Source organism: Petaurus breviceps, unplaced genomic scaffold (assembly GCF_028583685.1).
Source record: "Petaurus breviceps papuanus isolate PSGF00001 unplaced genomic scaffold, PetGlider_PUasm1.0 454, whole genome shotgun sequence".
Lineage (NCBI taxonomy): Eukaryota > Metazoa > Chordata > Mammalia > Diprotodontia > Petauridae > Petaurus > Petaurus breviceps.
Genome location: NW_027186342.1, coordinates 271,451 through 288,669, shown reverse-complemented (window position 1 = coordinate 288,669; position 17,219 = coordinate 271,451). Strand labels below are relative to the sequence as shown.

General features: G+C 43.1%; 1 pseudogene; it reads left to right on the top strand.

Moving 5' to 3' along the window:
- Window positions 1–8,822: 8,822 nt before the first annotated feature.
- LOC138171605 (keratin, type II microfibrillar, component 7C-like) lies at window positions 8,823–16,696 on the top strand (annotated as a pseudogene).
- Window positions 16,697–17,219: the final 523 nt, after the last annotated feature.

Here is a 17,219-nt window from a genome sequence, read left to right as displayed (position 1 = left end):
TGCTCCTTTGTTGTTTCAAAGCCCCTCTAAGAATCAAAGGAGTCTTACAGCCAGAAGGCACCTTAGAAGTTACCAGATTTTACCTCCCTTGCCTTATAGTATGATGGAAAGAACACTATTTTCAGTGTGAATATTTACACCTCGGAAATTAACATAGGTTTTAAGTGAATGTTTGACTTCTGTTTTGTTCATTGTCCAACCTTAAGAAAGTGAAGGAGAAAATGTAAATAATGCTAATTTAAGCTTTTGGAAAGTTGGTTGTTAAATATTTGCCACCACCATCCCTGGATTAGATAGTCTTTAAACTTCTTTCTAACTCAAAATTCTATAATCTGTGAACTGCTCTTTCTCTCCACCTCTTTTGGGAACTCTCCTTCTGTCCTTTGTTATCCATCAGCAACTAAAATGGCTGTTATTCCTATATTCAGAGTATCCTGCATATCTAAATCCTCCTCTCGACATTCTTCTCCAGAAAGCCTTCCCTAGAGATATTTATTCAGAAAAAAAGAAAGAAAGAAAGAAAGAAAGAAAGAAAGAAAGAAAGAAAGAAAGAAAGAAAGAAAGAAAGAAAGAAAGAAAGAAAGAAAGAAAGAAAGAAAAAGGAAGGAAGGAAGGAAGGAAGAGGAAGGGAGGAAGGAGGGAAGGGAAGGAAGGGAGGAAAGAAGGGAGGAGGGAAGGAGGGAGGGAAGGAAGGAAGGAAGGAAGGAAGGAAGGAAGGAAGGAAGGAAGGGGAGAGAAAGAAAGAAATGGGGGAGCAATAAAGTGATGTGGGGACAGCAGTGACAACTAGGGGAATCAGTAAAGGGCTCTTAAAACAGCTAACACAAGTTGAAACACAGAGGCAAGTAGCAGTTCCAATGGGGAAATCATTTCAAGTATAGTAACAGTCTACTCAGAGTCACAGATTTGGGTCATGAAATGTCGTGCATGGAAAATAACCAGGAGGCTATTTTGGCCTGACTATTAGGTATATGAAGGAGGATTGATATGCAAGCATCGTAAAAAGATAGGGAAGAGCCAGACTGTGAAAAAAAATGACAAAGTATTTTGTATTTTATTCTAAAAAATAACAAGGTATTGGGGCGGCTAGGTGGCACAGTGAATAGAGCACTGGCCCTGGAGTCAGGAGGACCTGAGTTCAAATGTGGCCTCAGACACTTGACACACTAGCCGTGTGATTTTGGGCAAGTCACTTAACCCCAATTGCCCTCCAAAAAAAATGACAAGGCATTTTGTATTTTATTCTAAAAAGTGACAAAGTATTTTATTTTAATCGTAATAGGGAGTTACTGAAGCTTCTTGAGCAGGGAAGCTATAAGGTCATATCTATACCATAGGAAAATCACTTTGGTACCTGTGTGGAGGACAGATGAGAAAGAACAGAGACTGGATATGGGGAGACCAGTTAGGAGGTCATTGTAATAATTTAGGCTAGAAATGATGAGAGACTTAACTAAAGTGGTTAGAGTGTGAGTGGAAAGAAGAGGGAAGTCTCGAGATATTGTAAATGAAGGATTGACAAGTCTTGGCAGCTGATTAGATAGGGAAGCTGGAAGAAAGTAAAGAACTGAAGATGGTTCATAGGTTTTAAAACTAGGTGACTTGAAGAATGGTGTACCTTCAAAGGAAATAGGAAAATAGATGGAAAGGATGGCTTTAGGGGGAAATCGAGTTTTGTTTTAGACATGTTAGGTTTGAGATTCTCATGGGACACTCAAGGAAATATGTCTAACAAGCAGCTCAGGAGAGAGATAGGTACATTTTGGGGAGTTGTCTGAATAAAGATGATAGTTGAATAAAGAAAAATTGGAGTGAAAAAAAGGAGAGGGTCCAAGAAAGAGCTGTGGGCTCACAGTTATATGGTGTGACATTAATAGTAATCCTCTAAAGAAGACTAAAGAGGTCTGTCCATAAAGAAAGAGAAGCATTCCAGAAGTGTCATGAAAACCCAAGAGTATCAAGAAAGATTGGGTGGTTGACAGCGATACACTCTACAGAGATGTCAAAAAAGAATGGGAGTTCTTTTTAAAAGGCCATTAGGTTTAACAATAATTAATGACATTGGAGAAATCAATTTTAGTTGAATGGTGGAAAAAGAAACTGTGTCAAGGAGCTAAGCAATGAATGTGAGGAGAGGAAGGGAAGGCATCAAATATAGACCTCTTTGCCTAGTTTGCCTATAAAAGGAAGGGGAGGGGGAGCAATCGCTAACACACTGAATGACAGAGTCAGGATCCAAAAAAATATTGACAGGCAAGAACATTGAGTTCAGTCCAAAAAGATGAAATACTATAGGGATAAATGTAAAATCTTACACTTAGGTTCAAAAAATCAGCTTCACAAGTGCTAAATGGGAGAAATGTGACTAGAGAGAAATTTATCTTAAAAAAGATACTGGGGTTTTAGTGGACTCAGCGTGAATTAGCAACATGATGTGGCAGCTGAAAAAGTTAATGTGATCTTGGGATACATTGAAAGGCACAGGGCTTCCAGGGATAAGGAGGTAGTAGCTCTTCGAGGGGCGGGGGGGAAATGACATCCCATTACTGGCTATTCACTCTCTCCTCCAACTTAGAATGACTTGTTTCCTTCAAGACTCAGTTCAACCTCCACCTTCTACATAAAGCATTTCTTGATCCCCATTATACGCTAGCTCCCAGAGCTTTCCCTCCCAAAATAACCTTGCCGTTACTTTGTGTATTTTTTGTATATCCTTGTTTCTGTCTTCCTTCTGAAGGCATCGTTTCATTTTTGTCTCTATACCTCCAGCAAGAAGAATGATGCCAGGTACATAGTAGGTCCTTAATATATTCTTATTGATTGATTAATTGATAACTTGATAAGATAGTAAGCCCAAGCAAAGACTATTTTAAGGATAGGGGAGATCAGAACATCTTTATAGACAGCAGGGGAGGTGCCAATTGACAAGTCTGCAGTTGAGGCAAAGAGGTTGCCACCAACCCCCTTTTATTCAGTCTCAACGTACCCTGGACAAGTCCCTTAAGCTGACTCTGCTCTTGCACAGCCTTTTGAGGATATCGCTTCTCTTCAGTTACCATTTTCTCCTCAATCAAACACTAGTTGAATGTAAGTATAGTTTTATTACTCTGCTTCCAACAAGGCTGGAATTTGGGGGAGCACAGTTTTTGCCAGAATAGGCCATTGTACCATGAGTCAGACCCACTGACCTCTGCACATAACATCTGGTTCTCTGTATATAACTTCTCATCTCTGACCTCCATGACTTTGCGCAGGCTGAACACCATGTCTAGAATGCTCTTCCTCCTGACTTCTCCCTCTTAGAACTCCCTAGGCTCAGTTCAGATGCTATCTCCAACAAAAGACAATAATGCCCAGTTGTGAGTGCTTCTCCCCTCTCCTTCAAATTACTTTATATTCATTTTTTGTATATATTTATACTAACTTTTCTAAATAGGGATTGTTTCCCCTCAGCAGAATGCAATCGCCTTGACTATAGGGATCTTTGTATTTGTTTCCTCTTGACCTAGCACAGTGCTGGGCACATCTAATAAATTCTTGTTGAATTGAATGACCCCATACCACCTCTACAAAGGACAAATTACCCTTTCTTCTACCTCCCCCCTTTGTAACTAAAGGGAGGATAGTCTGAAAGCAGCCATGAACCCCTCACTTCCCAGTTAAATAGGGCGAGGAAGGGTGAGGGTAGTCATCCCTTTTCCCAGAGAACCAGGCCACAGACTCTCTTTCTCTTGATTTGGGGGAAAAAAATGAAGAAAAGAAACAAGTATTTATTAAGTGCCTACTGTATACTACATGCCAGGCACTACACTAAGCACATTGCAAATATTATCTTATTTGATCCTCACAACAATACCAGGAGGTAAATGCTATTATTATTTTACAGTTGAGGAAACTGAGGCAGGTAGCAGGTAAGTGACTTGCTCAGGGTCACACTTAGCTAGTAAGTATTTGAGGTCAGATTTGAGCTCAGCTCTTATTGACTCCAAGACCAGGGTTCTACCCTGTAATACCTAGCTTCCTGGAAAGTGTGCAGCAGGCAAATTTTCAGCATCCCATACTCTTTGGATAGGACTCTTTTGACCTCTTTCTGGTACATGGAAAATACTGCTAATGGCATTACTGGAAAGGAGCTGAAGCATGAATAAGCCAGACATTCTGGACATTTTAAAACAATGAATGATTCATAAATAACTATTATTTGGCTTTGGAATACAAACAGAAATAATCAAATAGATCCGGAAGTAATGAGTTCTCCCATCCCAAGAGGTCTTCTGAGACTGGATGGTCACATTTAGGAGATGTTGTAGATACTAGGAGTCCTGCTCATTTACTGGTTGAACTAAATGACTTCTAAGATCTTCTCCAATTCTGAGATTCTATCATAGATACACTAAGATACACTCTCCCCCTTCCCCAACCTTAGCACCTCATCCTGGTTATCAACCAAGATATCAACAGCCCAGGATCTAGCTAAATAGTAGAGGGAAGGATGCCAAAGATAATTTCAAAAGAGGTAATTCTTTCATGTATAATCAGAAACAGATTTCTGATTGAAGGGAAATAAGGCACAGGACTCTTCACCTCTTGGTCATCGATGCATCTACATCTGAATGGTGGCCAAAGAACTACATGCTGGGTACACAGAGGCTAACAGGGCTTTGCCATTGCTCTAACTCTGAGATGTGACTGCCAAGTCCAAAAGTCCAGCTGCTGAAACATGGCAGGTTGGGTCAAAGAGGGGAGCGTGGCCAGGCTCATGTTGTGAGAAGGGAAGAATGGTAAGCATTACTATGTAGTCAGAAGTAGCACTTGGGCTTTTAAGAAGGAACTTCAAGGCCTAGCCCATTGGCCAGTGGATGAGTCCTGCTATGAGGCCTGGGCCCCTGGGTCCAACTGAGGAACTCCCTTCCTCCCCTACCAAATGCACCTAATCAATCAGTTAGATAGTCAATGGACTGGAGAAACTCCATTGAGTCAATGGGGGAAGAGCAGGCAGGGTGGATGAGAACTGAAAGCCACAGGTGTGGAATCTCTGGCAAAGAACCCTGACTCAAAACCCTGCCCTCCTCCCCTTCCTCCGACAAACACACCACCACCACCACTCAATCAAGCTATAAACTTCCCAACAAAAGCTGGGGCCTCTATAATAGCAGGGGAGGGGCCCACCCCACCCTCTCAGCCACTGTTTTACACCTTGCCAAAATTGGGATCATGATCACAAAAGGAGGAGCCTCAAAGTAAAATCCTGCTTCATTTTTCCCCAAGATAGACAGCGTTTCTTTTAGGTTCACTGAGCCAGGAAGTATAGCTGGCCCTGGGTGCAAGAGTCTTCTTCTCCTATTCTTCCCCCTGAATCTGTTCTTCTCTCCCCACCTACTCCACAGTGGAGAGCTGGACTTGGAATAAGGAAGCTTTGATTGGAATTCCATTTACTAGCTAGATGACCTAGGCAGGTACCATCACCTCTCTGAACTTCAGTTTCCTCATCTGTAAAATGGGAGAGTTGAACTAGATGGCATCTGAAATCCATACTAACTCCTAAGACTTGTACTGCCTACTTCATTTCTTTGAGGAATACTAACAAAAGAATGTGGAAATGTGGGCTATTATTTCCCCCTTGACCCTTGGGTTCATAGGATCACAGATTGGATTGAGTCTTCACCTAAATGTGAAATTTCACAGAGCAAATCCCCTTAATAAAAAGATTTGTTCTATAAAACTTGGTTTCAGTAAACAGGCCACATTCAAGGATCGAGAAGGCCACATGTGGCCTCAAGGCCCCAGGTTTCCCACCCCTGGATTATCCCACCATTTATCAGAGCAGTTGACAGCACCCAAACTAGGAAATCAATGACAGTGACTTCAGCTGGGAAACCGATGACAGTGACCTATTCCAAATTTGTTTAATAATACATAAGAACCATTTTGGCCCAAAGGAGAAAATCTCATGTGATAATTTTTTGCTTAGAAATAATTATTAGTAACAATATGTATTTACTGAATAGTAGTGCTTTCCAAGCCCAGGTAAGCTTTGTAAAAATGAAAAGGAGAAAGGTGGAGAGAGGGGATAACCAGTGAATGAACATATACAAAAAGGAAATAAAAAAGGTCTTCTGGATTTGGGATCAGAAAATTTGGGTTTGGACCGTCATTCTGCCCTGGCTAGCTGTATGATTTATTTGCCTCTATGAATCTAATCTATAAAAAGTGAGAAGGAGACAATAAGCCATCCCCTGCCTACCTAGCAGTATTGTTTTGACTATTCAATGAGATAATGAATATAAAACTGTTTAAAACCATAAAGTCTATAAAAATGTTCACCATACATTTGCTGAGCTATAAAATGACTGAATTATAATATAGCATCCCTAAATGAGATCCCCTGATTGATTGATTGATTGATCAATTGATTGACTAACTGATGAGAATTGAAGCCATTCCAAGAAATGATTGCTAGTTCTTTGGAGCTAATGTCTTCTTCGAGAAAATGTAAGCACCTTTGATAATGAAATTCCCCTGAAGTCCTAGAATAAGGAACATGGGGCAGTGTATCTGTACCCAGAAGACTAGGTTTCAAAGAAAGATTAGATGTAAATTTTATTCTTAGTCAAGAAATAATGTCAGGGTTTGATTAAGCAGTCATTGATAATAGTTGATGTTTACTGAGAAAAGAATGAAATTAATAAATGAATGATTTTTAAAAACCCATATAGTAAGCATTTACTCTGTACAAAGTATCACACCAAGCACTGTGGATACAAATGGATGAGATGGTTCCTGCCCTTAAGGAGCTCACATATTAATAGTAAGTGGTAATAATACAGATAGGAGATTTCATCTCCAAGTGGATGGTAATGCATTTCCATTGATAAAATCTTTGATGGTACCAAGTACTTTGACGGTAAACACTTTGTTTCCTGGTTCTTCAGTAGATGTGGCTACTTAAGGGAGGAAGGTGGGATACAGTATCAGTTGAGACAATTGTCTCCCATGTCTAGAATGCTCTCTCTCTCTTCATCTCCACCTACTACATTCCCTGGTTCCCTTCAAGTTCCAACTAAAATCCCACCTTCTGTAGGAAGCCTTTCCCAACCCTTCCGGAGTTCTAGTTCCTTCTGTCTCTTCTTTTTTTCCTATTGATCCTGTAAATAGCTTGTTCATATATATTTATTTGCTTACTGTTTTTCCCCCATTAGATTGTGAGCTCCTTGAGGTCAGGGACTCTCTTTTGACCCTTTTTCTATCCCCAGCACTTACTGCCTAGCACATAGTGCTTAATAATTGTTTACTAACTTATTTATTGACTGAACTGCCAAGTCATATTTACACAAGAATTGCTCCCTTGGAAGATGGCTTTAGGGAATGGCCTAAATGGAGGGCTAATGGTCTGGGTGGGGCTAGTGGTGGTGTTGCTGGTGGTAGCCAAGCTAGAAACAGGGTGATCTGGGGGGTGATGCTGCTGTTCCCAGAACTTATGACTTAAATTTGTACTTAACTTTTATATTTCTTTAGAGTTTTCTCTTAATTGTTTTTTTCTTTCAAATTGTTAGGGAATTGTTAGTAATGAACGATTAGATAATACTTATGCTTATTATTTAAATAACTTCATTGTATCCTGGAGATGACCTTGTGTTGTCAACTGACCCTTGTCACAGAAGTCATCTACTATGTGGTGGCAGGGTTGCCATTTTGATTTGGTTGGGAGAGTATTTGCACTGACAAAAGCATAGGTCCTTGAAGTATTTAAATATTTTAATAAGGATTGGTAGAAAGAACTGAGTTGACTGAAGTATGTTTGACTCAATTATCCAAGCCATCAAAGTTCACTTGTCAGCAGCTCCCTGAATTGTCAATGCAGTTCAGGAGAAATAAATAGACACTAAAATGCCAGTCTGGCACCTCCAAACCTATAAAATTATGGCAAATGTCACCCTCCCTCAACCACCAGATGACCCACATAATTCTTGTTCTTAACTCCCCATATTGACAACCTGTTTTCCCAAATGTAACCCCAACTGGCATGTCCCTCCCAAAGTTCCAGGTTATTTCTCCTTCCGTCATTCCCATCCTCCACAGAATCCCCTCCACTCTTCAGCTGTAGCCCTGAGCTTCCCACCACCTTTGCCCTCAGAGAATCAAAGGTATCCTGAGCCAGTGAGGAGAGATCACAGTATTATTTACCTCCCTACCCAGAGACCTCCAGTGCTTTTAGCTAAGCCTAAACTTTGAAATAGCAAAGAAAATGTCAGAACTCAACCTATTCTTTCTCTTGATTGGTCCTCTTATCTCTGGCCACACCCATCACTCTTCTGGTTCCACTTACCATTCATAGTCTGGCCAGGCCCCCAGCCCCTGCCCAATTGTTTGGGGGTCCCCTGATCCTAGTGTCTCTGTTCCTCTACCAAGAGTGGAAGAGGGGCCTACCCCCACATCCATCAGTGCACCCTCCTCTGAAGCATGGTCAACCCCCTATGATGGCCCTAGTATCCCTGCTGTCCCCAGTGCAGGGCGATGGCTGGGTGTGTGCCCTGCTAGGGAAGCACTTTGAAGATGAAACATGCTAACTATTTATTTGCGCCTGGCTGTGGTGCCTGGGTGGGTCCCACACATTCAGGCAAGAGCTGTGGAGCTAACCACCCAAGCTCATAAAGGACCAAATTGTCCCATCACCATATGCATAACCAAGCCTTGGGAGGGGGAATAAATAGGGAGCTCAGGAGCTGAGAAGGCCTTTCAGATTGATCCCTGGGATCTCCAAATCTCCCCAGGTATTTTCTGCCATATCTCCAGCATTGTGTAGCCCTATTGTTACAAGCACCATGACCTGCAGATCAGGATGTGGGGGCCAGGCATTTAGCTCCATCTCAGCCTGTGGGCCCCATTCTGGCTGCTGGTGCATCAGGGCTGCTCCCTACTGAGGAGTGTCTTGCTACAGGGGACTGACTGACTTTTGCAGCCGCAGCATCTGCAGGGGCTACAGGGCTGACTCCTTCCTGCGGCCTGAGCTTCAACTATGGCTCTGAGGTGTGCAAGGGCCCAGCCCGCCCTGTATCACTACCATGTCTGTCAATGAGAGCCTCCTGACCCCCCTCAACCTGGAGATCGACCCCAATGCCCAGTGTGTGAAGCATGAGGAGAACGAGCAGATTAAGTGTCTTAACAGCAAGTTGGCCGCCTTCATTGACAAGGTCAGTTTCAATCCTTCCTGACCAGTCCCTGCGTTTTGCCAAGCTACTGTGTGCAGAGCCATGTCTGTCTTCCAGAGGGAGGAGGAAGAGGCCTGGGCCTTATCCTATGGGAATGCCCATTCTGATGGGAAAGAGAGGACACACACACACACACGTGCGCTTGCACAAACACACACACAAACACACACACATGACATGGGGAGACACAGGGAGAGTCATGAGAATCTAGTGCTAAGGAGACATAGGCAGAAGGAACCCACCAGGAAAGTTTATCAGGAGCCTGGGAAAACTGGGGGAAATGGGGCTCATGCCTACAAAGACCAACTAAAAGGGCAGTTCAGTTGCTTTCTAAGCAATAACAAAAGAAGATGAGTATATAGACCAGGGAGGGTAGGAAAGCCTGGTGTTCACCCTCTTTCCCAGCCCTAGTGACTGATATTCCATCAGCACCAATCCTTGGAAGTCTTACCTTCCTGGAATACCCTCCAAACGAGTTGATCCCAGAGCTTTCATCCTTCCCCTGGGAGAGCCTATTCCATTTGGGAGAGGCAGTTGTCAACTTTTGTCCTCAGAATGAAGGTTGGGGCCTTTGGATAGAGCCAGTCTCACCAGCATTGGCCTTTAAAATTTTACCTGGTTTGGAGCCCCATTTTTTTCACCTATACAATGAGAAGGGAAGTTAAATCAGGGGTTCTAAATCTAGGGTCTATGAAGTTATTGTAGATGGTAGATTAATAGAGATATATAGATATTTATAGCTATGTATATAAGTGTATATGTGTATGTGTATAAGTATCTGTATGTATACATGCACCATATACATACATATATGTGTAGATATAAAACCATTTCAATAGATCTGTTTTCCTTCTTATTTCTATGTGTTTTATTTTATGCATTTAAGACCATTATTCTGAGAAGGGATCCATGGATTTTACTGGGCTACTAAAGGGATCTGGGGCACAAAAAAGGTGAGGGACACTTGGATTAAATGACCTCTAAGGTTCCAGATTGTTTCCTGTCTTCTTCACTGACCTTTCCTCTGGTTTAGAACATCCAGATGTTCAGTGGTTCATTAAATACTTTTTTAGATGATGAAACAGGTCTTATCTCTGGCTGGCAGCCCTCTGAATTACAAGATGCATTTGTTCTTCAATAGTCTCTGCCAGAACTTTAGCTGACACCCCAGGTCAGAGAGGTCAGATGTTCAATTGCGTACTCTTTGAATTGGACAGGGCAGATATTGCTATGCCTTCCTCAGACAGCCTTGGCTCCTGTGTGAGTTCTGAGATCCTAGGCTGGAGTGGTTGCCCCATGGGTCTGCTCTTTAGAAAAGAAGAATAATCACCCTGGGAACTCGCCTGACCATTCATCTTCCCTGGGCTGTAGGTGTGGTTCCTGGGGCAGCAGAAAAAGTTTCTAGAGACCAAGAGTCAAATCTACCATTATAGGAAATTCAATGAAAGGGACTTGGAGACCATGTTCCAAGAGTAGCTCAGCTACCTGAAGCTAGACCTGGAGAGTGTGGAGTCCCAGAGTGGTCATCTGCCCTCTGAGCTCAACCACATGTAGGAGTTGATAGAGGGTTACAAGAAGTGAATGCTGAGGGGGAGGGGAGTAGTGATATCTGACATGAATGTTCCTCAAAATCAGTCTGGTTAAATGTAAATACTGTCTGCCCGCTCACATTAGACCAGGGGTCACGGAAGTCAGGAAACTTGGAAAGAATTCCCTTTGTGCCCCTGAGTAGTTCTTGGGGGAACAGAAATGCCACAGTCCTTTGTGATGTGGCAGCCATGGTTTGGACAGACAGAAAACTGTTAACCTGAGGTTAAAGTTCCTACATAAGAATTGTCTAGACCTATCTCTCTCTATCTCTGTCTCTGTTTGTTTGTCTCTCTATCTTTATCTTTTTCTATCTGTGTGTGTGTCTCAGTTTCTCTCTATGTCTCTATCTCTTTCTGTCTGTTTCTCTTGGTCTCTTTCTTCTGCCCATCTCTGTCTCTATTGCTTTCTATCTCTCCATCTCTATCTCTTTCTGTCTCTGTTTCTCTCTGTCTCTTTCTTCTGCCTATCTCTGTCTCTATTGCTCTCTGTTTCTCTATCTCTGGCTCTGGCTCTCTCTACCCCAAACCATTTGTGATTCTTAATGGAGAAGCTAGTCTAGAATCTTCACTCCAGGCTCAATGAGCCTATATGAGCCACCCCACTTCCAAACTGCTGGTAGTGGAAGAAAGTGAAAGGTAGTGGCTAAAATGAAAGGCCATGGTTTATTTGGGGATATCTATTATACAGATTGCCAGTAACTTGAGTAACTCAAGGGAGCTGTGCTAAATACCAGACAGATTCACAGTCCCAGTGGAGGAAAGGGGAGACTTCTCTTTGTATAGCTAAGTACCCACTTCTTCCAACCCTGACCTGGTTTCCAGAGTAAGAGCCTGGCCCACTTTGGGGACATTTTCTCATTCTTGGCCCCTCACCTTCTTCCTTATTCTTCCTCAAAGGAGGAAAATCTAACAATGGCTTCCCCCCTAATCTTGTGGTAGGTATGAGGAGGAGGCAGCTTTTAGGGGAAAATTGAGAATGAATCTGTGGTTCTGGAAAAAGTGAGTGCCCATCTCCCCAGTCTTACCCATACTTGAGTTATTCTCTATGGGATCATCAGGGGGATCTAAGGGAAGAAGATACAGGGAGTTCCTGCCTTTTAGAAGTCCCAGGTCTGAGACATTGGGACATAAACTCTGAACATAGAATGAAAAAAAAAACAGAGAAAAAGCAGGAACCAGGAAGACCCAGATAGCTGGGATATGAATAGGGGCAATGGAACTATAAGTAGGTCCAAGAAGGCTCCCATGAAGCAAGGAAATAGATGAATAGGCAGACAGACAGACAGACAGACAGGCAGACAGACAGACAGACAGAAAGACAGACAGACAGATAGACGGATGGATGGATGGATGGATGGATGGATGGATGGATGGATGGATGGATGGATAGATAGATAGATAGATAGATAGATAGATAGATAGATAGATAGATAGATAGATAGATAGATAGAAAAATTGTAAGGAGGATTGGGGCAGATGGAGGATTGGGGAATAGAATGTGACACATTTTGGCCAACAACTTGACATTCAATCAAGAACTTAAGTATACTCCAGAGGAACGCTTTTCTCTGGAATGGTGTGTATGTATTCTGAGACTTGAGAATTTCAGTCCACTGTAGACTCCTAAAGTTGAAGAAAGAGGGGGAGGTCCTTTATCATTTTAAGGGCCTGGCTTCCAGGAAGACTGAAAAATAAAGCTCAAATGGACTCAGATTAGGATATAGACTATAGTATGATCCATGAGTCTGGTATATAGAATTCCTAGAGTTAGTGGGATGGATGAGATGAACTTCCTTGGTTGTTCTTTGAACTTTAATGTGTGATTCTCTGTTGTCCCTACAGAAAATGGATTATGCCTATCTTGAAAAATCAGATTAGAGGCTGGTGATGAAGCCCTGATGGAAGATATCAGCTTCCATAGGGAACTATATGAAGAAGTAAAGGACAGGATCTTATAAAGAGACAAAAGAGAAGGAAAGGTTAGGAGGGCAGAGAAGGAGTTGATAGTGATCCATAAGAAAGGTCAAGTTCTGCAGTATCTCCAGACAAAAAATCAAAAGACATGCAGGGAGCATGAAATAATAGTGGAAAGAGGACTGGGTTAGAATTTGAGTTGTCACATTTCACTAGCTGTGATAATTTGGGTAACTTATCACACTTCTGGGTCTCAGTTTCCTCATTTGTAAAATTGGGAAAGGGGAGGAATTAGATGATCACTAAGGTGCCTTTCAGCACTGAATCCTATGATTCTGTGATCTGAGATGACCCTGGAAATCTACCAAAGATCAGACACTACCAGCTGGCCCAGGCAAAGCCAAAGAAAAAGAATGCTCCCTAGCCATGTTGAATGATTCCACCTAATCCTCTCGCCATGATGAAAAATGAAAAAAAAAAACCATAATATATTCCTCAGTGATCCAAAAGGAAGAGCGGTATCCAGGTCCTTTAACCCCCCACCCCAACCTCCTCCACAAAGGAAAAATGGAAATGAATTAGCTACTAATGGGAAGAGATGATGCTCTGTGGGAGCAGTTGATGGTAGAACTCCTGCATTTTCTGTAGGTCTGGGTTATCCATGTAGCCTCAGCAAGAGAGAAAGACACTGCCTATTTGACACTAAGACCACCTTGGGCAAAATTTACAAGATACAGAGCTGTCATTGGTCCAGACATCTGGGAGACTGAGAACATGAAATCAAGGTTGAGGCAGACCATGCATTGCATTAGGGAAACCCTCAAAGCACCATTCTCTCCAGCATTCTCAGATAACTGGAGGAGTAGCCACCTAGTCCTAAGGACACTTGGTGGTGATGCAGTGAAAAGAACCATAGATTTGGAGTCAGAGGACTTGGGTTCAAATTCTGGCTCTGCCTAGGACAACCTAGGACAAGCCATTTGACTCTGAAATTGCTGGACCTGGAAGCTGAACACCTTGGTTCAAATTGTGGCTTCCTTGCTTAATTCACTTCACTTCATGCATCCAGGCTGGAACTGTTAAGTGAAGGGACAGTACTAGATGATCTTGAAGGTCTAGTCCATTTCTAAAATCAAGGGTCCTATGCTATGTAAGATTAAGGGATTGTTTCAAGGTCTCTTGAAACTGTCTCTAAATCCTATGATCCAATTAGTAAATAGGACTGACAGCACCTCTGTGTAGTCACAAGCCTGAGGACCAGACGCTGACCACATAACTGGGTTCCTTCCCTTTATCCAACAGGAGATCCAAATCCTCAAAGGCCAGATCTGAAACACCTCTGTCGTGGTGAAGGTGGACAACAGCTGAGAGCTCAATGTGGATTGTGTCATCTCAGAGCTCAAGGTTCAGTATGATGACATCATCAGCTGCAGCCGGGCTGGGGCTGAGGCTGAGTCCTGGTACCATAGCCAAGTGAGTGGGTCTGGTTCTCTCAATTCTCAGAAACTGATCAGGGAAACCTTCACCCTCTGAAGACCCTAACCCCAAAATAGTTGCAGTGTTGCTCCCTGAGGATATTTCAGGGAGACAAGATGGCTCTTGGGCTGAGGTGTTATGGAGGCAAAGGGATGGGCTACTCCTGTCACCAATCCTACTTCTTTGCTTCTTACAGTCTGAGGAGATCCACCATGGGGAGAATCTATGCAGGAGCAAGCAGGAGATCATTGAGCTGAACTGCATGATCCAGAGGTTGGCCATCAAGGTGGAGAATGCCAAGTATCAGGTACAAGACCCTGAGGACTTAAGCATCAAAGCATCCCCAGTGGGTACTGATGCAATGGACATAAGACAGAAGCCAACTTTGATTGATTGGAGTTCCATTGTATCGAATACCAATGTCTAGCCTACCTTCAATTACCTATCTCTGGATTTAAATTGTTTAAAAATACTAAAGGTTGGACTAGATGAGCTTATAAGTGATCTGTTAATTTTCCAGGGCTATGCCCACCCACCCACCCCCAGGACTCTCTGATGGATTTTCAGAGAATGCCAAGCCTTGTTATTATTCCACAAAACCCAAATTAGAATTAATCAGGGTTCTAAAGACTGGAGTTTTGAATCATCCATGTTTTGAAATAGTTCATTCATTTGGGATCTTCTCTCCTCCGTTAGCATGAAGGATTGGGAGGGATTTAAGCATTTAGTGAGGGGAGTATAAGTTTCTATAAAAAGATAGCAGAAGATGTATGCCCAAGTCCTTTCTGTCTCCCAAATATACTTCCTCTTGTCCTCTGGCTATCATTCCCTACTCACTTCCCCACAAGCAACAATACCTCAGCTCTGGTATGAGAGAGTAGAGAGGGATACAGAAGGGAGACCAGTGGACAGAACATCATAGACCAAGGATACAGGTCACAAAAACCATAACAGTTTCTTCTCCCCATTTCCTGTGCCCCTAGAATTCCAAGCTGAAGGCGGCTGTATCCCAATCTGAACAGTGAGGTGAGATTTCCCTCAATGACACCCACTGTGTGCTGGCAGGGCTGGAGGAGGCCCTGCAGAAGGCCACACAGGACATGGCATGTCTATTGAAGGAGTTCCAGGAGATCATGAACTCCCAGTTGGGATTGGACATTGAGATTGCCACCTATCAACAGCTGCTGGAAGGTGAAGAACACAGGTGGGAACCTCATGCTTCCATACTCCACCTCAGCCTAAACCACATAGCTTCAGTATAGATTTCAAATTTCATTCCTACCACACCAGTACCTATTGCCCCAAGACATTCAATTATGATGAAGTCCAGGGCCTGATTTTGTTTAAGGTTGGTTCCTCAAAGGGCAATGATGATTCACCCCATTCCACAAATAGAAAAACTGAGTCTCAAAAGTTGTAACCATCCCAAGGTTGCTCAGTGACTGAGTCAGGAAAAGACCTGAGAAAGGAAACATGGGGTCCTAACTCCAAGTGACAAAGTGATAGGGGATTATTGCTTGGAGATAGATTCTGATGGTTATCCAGATACATATATCAATAAGCTCTCATTTTGCCCAGGTACAGAGAGCAGTCACTGCCTAGGGTAGAGGACATTGGGTTGGGAGGCAAGGGAGTGGAGAGAGAAGAAAGGAATCTTCCTCTTTGTATCACTTCAAGGTTAGAAGTTAGTTGTGCCATAAGCTGTGCCATAAAAATCCAGACCAACACTCCTTTGGTCTAACCTAGCAGGCATGGGTGCAGACTGCTCAGATTTTTTTCACTCCTGGTAGCCCTGGCACCTTTGACCAGGGCCTGGGGGAGCTGATACATAATCTCCAACGTTGTCCTCTCTCCTCACTCTACCCAGGCTATGGGAAGGTGTCAGTGCTGTGAGTGTCTATAAGTAATCAAGGTCCTAAAAAGAGAAATTCAGGTCTAGTAGCAGGAAGGGCTTCCTTCGTGGGAGAATGGGAAAACCCACTATGATCCAATAAGACACTAACATCTCAACAGGAGGAGTTTAAGTTAACCCTTGGAAAGAACTTTCTGGCTGTGAGGCTGTGAGGAGAGACCCCTGATCAATTACTGAAGCTGGGGGAAAGCTTTCTGATGATAATCTTCTTTAGTACAGGGCCTGACACATAGTAGGTGCTTAATATTTGATTGATTGAATAAATGTTAGAGCTGGAATAAAACTTAGAGGTCACTGAATCCAATCCCCCTCATTTCAGACATAAGAAAAAATGAGGCCTAGGGAAGTGAGGAGCGAGTGCAGAGCTGAGACTCAGAAAGTCTTAGACCTCCAATTTCATTGTTCTTTTCTACCACAACTCTTCTTGCCCAATGGTCTCTGGATCTCTCTTACTGCCCAGCATAGTTCTCTGCACATAGTAGGTGTGTGACTCATATTAAATGGCAGATTCCATCAATGCCACAGGGATACTCTATTTTTCTTTTCCCCTCTCAGGCATCAGCAGCTCCAGGGGAGGAGTGGCCTTTGGGCCCTGAACCCCAGCCATGTCAGGGACCCTGGCCTCTGTCCAACGTCTCCCAGGCCCGGCAGGTGTGTGGAACCTTTGCACAATCCCTTGATTGGCATTTTGAAACTCTTTCCAGTTCTGACTTCTGTGAGGCACAAGGGACTCCCTCTTCCTAGACTCCAGCCTCCCTTAGGCTGGCAAAGAATGCCTATCTGGAAGACTCCATGGTAAAGAGAGGTTTAGCTGCCCAGCATTCAGGGTCTGATGCTAAGTCTGGCTAACTTCCATCCTCCACCACCCCAACCCCTTCCCGTCTCTTGCATTCTTTTTCTGTCTTAGATATCTTTTTCTTAATCTATGTTTCCAATAAATTGATGTAGCTACTCACAGCAGCTGTCTGTGTCCTTATTCAATGAGACCAGGATGATGAAGGCCTCTTTAATGCTAAACCTGGAACAGGATTAGATTCCTAAATCTTCCTGCCAGTGCTTGTATGCATAGGGTACACACACACACACACACACACACACACACACACACACACACACACA